This window comes from Haliaeetus leucocephalus, unplaced genomic scaffold, assembly GCF_000737465.1.
Source record: "Haliaeetus leucocephalus isolate CR32 unplaced genomic scaffold, Haliaeetus_leucocephalus-4.0 Scaffold984, whole genome shotgun sequence".
Lineage (NCBI taxonomy): Eukaryota > Metazoa > Chordata > Aves > Accipitriformes > Accipitridae > Haliaeetus > Haliaeetus leucocephalus.
In genome coordinates, this window is record NW_010973420.1 from 2,603,513 (window position 1) to 2,609,684 (window position 6,172).

At 37.2% G+C, this 6,172-nt stretch overlaps 1 protein-coding gene across 2 annotated transcripts in view; it reads right to left on the reverse strand.

The window, feature by feature from the left end:
- The window catches only part of SYN2 (synapsin II), a 186,922-nt gene that overhangs the window by 50,383 nt on the left and 130,367 nt on the right, over window positions 1–6,172 (reverse strand). The gene's annotated exons all lie outside the window — the stretch shown is intronic.

Consider the following 6,172-nt stretch of genomic DNA (forward strand, 5'->3'; position numbering starts at 1 on the left):
TGACTAGAAAAGCCACAACAGGAAAAAAAAAGGGGGAGGGGGCGGGACGACTCACGACAAAAAATCCCCGATGTTGCATAAACATGACTTACCTCAAGTTCAGTGTTTAAATATTTATCTTTCCAATAATCCCCAAGCAAAGTTCATTTAACCACTCTAGTTCCACATAATTTATTTGTGGAATATGCATCAGGCTAAATCTAATTTTGCTCTGCTTACTGTGGAGAAAGGAAATTAAAAGTGAAATAATGAAGGTGGCCTTTTATTCATTTTTTTCTTTCCCAGAAACGGGCAGGAAGAGCCCTAAATCAATAAACAAGCAGAAGACAGACTTTCTCTGGTCCATTTGGTTTGAAGAAAACACAATCTCAAGATAAAGTCAGGGCTCTGCCGTGCAGAAGCTCTCCACCACCAGCAGGGGTAGCCCAATATATTCCTCTCTTCATTAAGAGAAGCAGAAACATCACGCTTAAACAGCTGGTATTCTCAACAAACACAAACAACAATTTGGACATGTCGAGCCAGATTTTCCGCTGCCTTGTACCTTGACAGAAAAAAATAGGTGTAAAATTCTAGCTGTATGGAGTAACGTTTTATACCCCCTTTACACAAGCAGCAAGCAAAGGAGAATCTGATATGCTTTGTATTACCTTTTTAGAAATAGGAGCATTGAAGAAATCTAAAAGCTCAAGTGGATAAGAAGAGTAGAGCTTTAATCTGATTAGTGTGCCAGATAACCAAAGAGAGGCAAATGCACCTTAATTGTGATTTCTTTGTTCAAAACAGAGGGTTAAAATGGCTTATAAACTAAGTAAGTGCAATATAGATTGGTGCCAGGGAAATGCTGGGCCACCTCAATTCCCACTGAAATTAATGGGAGCTGATGCAAAATTGGGTATTCTGGGCACCCCTTGTACACAGTGCCTTCAATTGCCATTAACACCACCTCGTAAGACTGGATCTTAAGAAACCAATTCTCTTGGTACTCACTGAAATCATTATCTTAGTGTATAAAGTGACACTATCAAGTAAATCTGAACCAGGAAATCAAAAATACCTTTGTCCCACAACTGTTCTTCAATTAAATACGAATAATTATCTAAATCAACACAGAAGTGATCTGATGGTAGAAAAATCTATTTTCAATACCTGTACAGCATGAAACAGAAATTGTCATTAACAAGAAAAACATTAAGCATAATGGCAGTGAATCAAAAGAGCAGTTCCCACAGATCTCTAGTAGAAATTCTGGAGAAGACAAAATCTTTGCAGAGACAAATTATATTTTGATTCTAGCATGTCAGTGTTTCATTCAATTCCTATCATTCTACCAACTATTTAGCAAACTGCTGCCTCTAAAATCAAGTCACGTTTTGCCACCCAAATTGCTGTGACTATAAACTGTATGGTGTTTTTTTTTTTACTGTAGTATTTTGGAAGTGACAGCTATAAATACCCTCCCTTTTGAAGCAGGCTGTAGTAAATATGGCGGCACTGGAATTTAAAATCCATGAAAGCTCATCTGTTTTGTGAAATACTATTCTAATTTTGAATTTTCTACATGATTGTACAGTTTTTGTACAGGATGTGTACTGTGACTATGTCAGGTAAACGGAAAGTAGTTTTTAGGAAAAAGAAATGCAATGCCAAATGAGAACTAGGGAGAAAAGAACTCATCAAGAAGGCAACAGATAAACTATTACTGTGGAGAATCCTGCCTGCTATTATTCTAAAATAAGATTCATTTACCACAATGGAGAGATAATAAGATTGATACAGATAAAAAATTATACTCTCTAGACTGCCAGAAGCTAAGGTACAGGGCAGGCAGTCCAACCAAAATACACTGTGTAGATTCAAACTGCTTGACAGCTGGAAGGGACAGCAAGGTGTCTGTTGCATATCCCACTATAATTAAAAAGCCTTTGAAAAAGCTGTATGGACAATCCCTATGCAACACAGTTCAGCGCTCCTTGACATAACTCAAAGCATCAAACTCAAGCCTGCCAGAGAAATGCTCGTGACCAGTACCCAGGAATCTATGAATGGAATGCACAGTGCTGCCTCTTCTGAAAAATGAAATGCAGAGGGGAGACAGCAGTGCTAGGAGATAGCATAGCAGTACAGGTCAGACAAAGGTAGTGCTCTCGGTGGATTATCCTGCAGACCTGTGATGCTGCAAAAGGCTGACAGGTGAGAGGGGAGAGCAGATTCGGGGAGGAAGGGTGGGAAAGAAGCATGGAGCAGAGGGGACCTGGCAGTGCTGCCTTCCCCATGGCAGCTGTAAGGGTGATGCACCTTACTCATCATCTTTTGCCCCCGGTAACTCCCAGGGAAGAGATGAAATATCATAGTCAGTATGAGTTTGCTCTGGAGTTCAGGGGAAGCAGTAGTTCACTCCATAGGATTCTGCATGTATGGCATCCCACAGAAGGAGAACTAGTGTTTTTAATACTGGTCTCTGGGGGCTGTTAGAAGAGAAAGAAACAATTAATGACCAGAACGCTGCTGATAGATGCTAATGCTTTGTAGTAAAAATTAACAAGGATCATGACAACCCACAGTACAAAAAGCCCCTCCAGAATTAGAAGTCCTGTACAAAATTGGAATTCCCATTGAGAAGAGATGAACCCGATCATAAACTTGACTGTAGTCAGGTTTCCTGCCTTGTTTTGATACTGTACACATCAACAAATACAGTGGATTATCCCCAATCCTCTATATTTTCTTGCATTTTACTAGAAATCAGAAATTAGTTGTGGAACACTAGACTTAGTTAGCTAGACAGAAATGAGAAAGTGCCAAGTGTTTTTTCTACTGTGGCAATAATGAATTGAAGGAATCAGTAACTATCCCTTGATAAATGAACTTTTCTGTTTCTTATTAGCAAGCGTTAGCTGTATCAGGATATAACCAGGGAGTGGGCACTATTTCATCCTGCTACCCTTCACCCTTCACTAGTGTTATGACATAATTTGCAATGATATCATGGCTTACTTATCAAACTAAAGGAAAACTGACATCATAACATACAGCACAGTGAAAGAAGACCTGTACTGTTAGTCCATTTATACAAATAGTAAAAAGACTGTTTCTTTTGTTCAGTCTGCTTATATTTCTAAAACGTTGGCTATAATTTCTCTACTATTATTTCAGATATAAGATTATTTTGCTTAAAAGTTAGCCAAGGAATATTTCTATGTCTGTTGGGAATAATCTTTCTATTTTACAAGGTCAAGATCTAACTGTAATACAGAATGGGTCCTGAGCTTAGGGTTTCTTTTGAACTCTCTAAAAGTAATTTTCCTAATACAACGAAGAATACTAACAATATACAACACAAAGAAGGACAAGGCAGCTTCAGGCTAAAACTTAATGCTTGCTGATACTCTTCAGCAGTCACAGGTACTCAAACGCTGTACTGGTACTGGGAGAAGCTACAGGTAGTATTTGTCTTCTCTGACAAACAGACTAAAAATGCATTTTCTTGCATTTGTGAGAGCATGTTCCTGAGTATAGAGATCTCCAGACTTACTAAAATCCCTTTCAAATGCTATGATGTAAATATGTCTTTGTCTAAACTCTGACAGTAATTTGAAAAAAAACTTACTGTTTCAGAATGAAGATTTATCAGAAAACAGAAGATCTGGTGAGGTTTCAAAAATTGTTGGTCTTCTACATTTTAATGATAAGATTGTATCAATGTTGTCATGAAGAAATGAAAGATAGACCTACCAAAGAACTGCTCATTAGACTTGTGTGGGAAGCAGAACAGGCAGTTTCAAGTCCCGGCTTTGAATGAGTAAATCCATGTACCCTAGGACTGACCGGTGTACATATCTGCCTTTCCCACTGTTGTTGTGACCAGTTGTTTCATGTTGGGGCTGAGAAACCTTCTAGCCACAAGTTTCACTAAAATCCATATTACGACTGAAAGGTCTTGTTGCATACAGCATGTTCCAAGCCTATCCTTTCCAATGCTGACTGGGTCTAGCGAGACCTACGGGGAATGTATTTCTTGAGTATGAACCTCTCTCATGGCCATTTGCTTCTCTGAGTGTAATCATGCTTTAAATATTCCACCTATGTACAGATGGCTTTGAAGGACTCCTAAAAATGCAATTGGATTATTTCAAGGGTAGCTGCAGGCAATACTATGCAAGATCATAATTAAAATGTGGTTTTATGGCACTTGCACAGTTATCATATGAGATTTAGTTTTAGCATTTTTACATTTCTACACATTCAGTTGAATGTATTTAATTCTCAACTATGTCTACAAGATAGATGTGAATTCATTTTTAAATTGTCACAAAATTATTTTTAAATTTTGTTAGGAGCATAATACTTTTAGTTTGATTGCACAATTAGTTTAATTGTACTAGATATAAAAGTCTTTAGAACATGAAGAGCACAGTAGTTTGATTCTGGACAATCTTAGGCAAAACGTGCCTTAGTTAACGTCAAATAGGTAGACCTGCATGCTCGACATTAGAGAAGACAGAGTGCCCAGCATATTTCTTTATTATTTGAATTTTTACTGAAACAGTAAACGAATTGGTCTATTTAGATCATCTGTAGCAGCAGCCATGTGATGTCATCTGGAAACCAATCAATGGCTCTCAATTAATTCCTTCATCACTTTCCAGTCCTACTGCCCTAAGTGAGACTTGAAAATCAATAGTCCTAGAACTACTGCCCACAGAGGCCATTAAAATACCTGCTTGGGTTTTTTTGGGGGGTTTTTTTTGTGGCCTTCTTGTAGCTTGAACTTCCTGTGTAAGGTTTCAGCCTCATATCTTTTTTATCTTTTCACTCACATGAAAAGTTTCCTGAAAGAAGCGAGTTTCCTCCAGGTAAGAATGGAGATGTTAACAGGTCTAAATTATTTTCAGGTGTTAGTCCTGGACTTGGATCCAACCTTATGATTTGAAGCCAAAACTTCAGACTGGAAAAATAAAAATCAAAGTATGGCTGCTTGAACTAAATCAGGACATAGTGTACAACATTCCTGGCTCAGTTTTGAATGTGGATCTAAAATCTAAAAATTAAACCCAATTCTAATAATTCTGAATATTTGTGTATTTTTTTTTTAACAGATAGAGTGTGTTTGGGGGGGGGGGGGGGAGGAGAATCAGAGCACTAATAGTTGTAAAACTGACCTCTTACCGTTCAAAAATAAAATAAATCTGCTGCTGTGAAACATGTACACATCTATATAAAGATAACAATCTACTTTGTGTACACCTAAATCTCAGCCCCAACTAAATACATTTTCATGAGTCTGGATTTGAAATGGTTCAAATTATGTTAATGAATTTTCAATTCCTAAGCTTGATTTGTGAAGTGACAAAACATGCAATCCTTTAAGCAGTTCTGTCCTGCATGTCAATCCATAGATGTATTTTATCACCCCCTATGAAACCTGATGTTGCTCCCTCGTGAAAAAACTTCTTTATAAAAGAGGTGTATACGTTACACATATCCAGATTGCTACAGCAACAAATCATCTGAAGTTGAAAAAGATTTCCGAACTCTTGTATTTATGTCTGTGTTCCATGTATAACGTGAGCCAGATAATACAGATATAGATGTGTGTTGATTAGGACTTACATTAATAAGGTATGCAGAGAAAGAGCTGTGCCTCCAACATACACCATTGGTATATTTTTCCTTGTTGTTTTAAATTAAATCAGTGATGAAATAATTTTAAAAAATGCCTTTTATTGCAGCTTTTATTTTTAATTCATTATTCCTTGTAACTACCAATTGTTTAAGGCTCACAAATAGAGCATTGAAAGATTTTCTTTTCATGAATGAAGTTCTGTCCAGCCTGCAAACAGGGACGTCATTTCAAGAAAATGCACAGAAGTGCAGGGGAAGATCAGGGACTGCAAATGAAAACAGAGCTTAAAAAAGGACAGCTTTGTTTACTTGACCAAAATAGAGAAGGTAGCAGAACTAGTTTTTACATTCAAACTGGAAGGAAATTTACTAGAAAAAGGTAAAATCTTTCTTCTGCTTAAGATCATAAAATCAGCTTCAGATACTTGTAAAAGATGTTTTTGTAAAGGCTTTTGATTATTAATAGTTCTACTGACTCATAAGAGCAACATAGCAATGCTTACTAAGGTAACCTCTCCTCTGGTACAATAACTTTCACCAATGATGT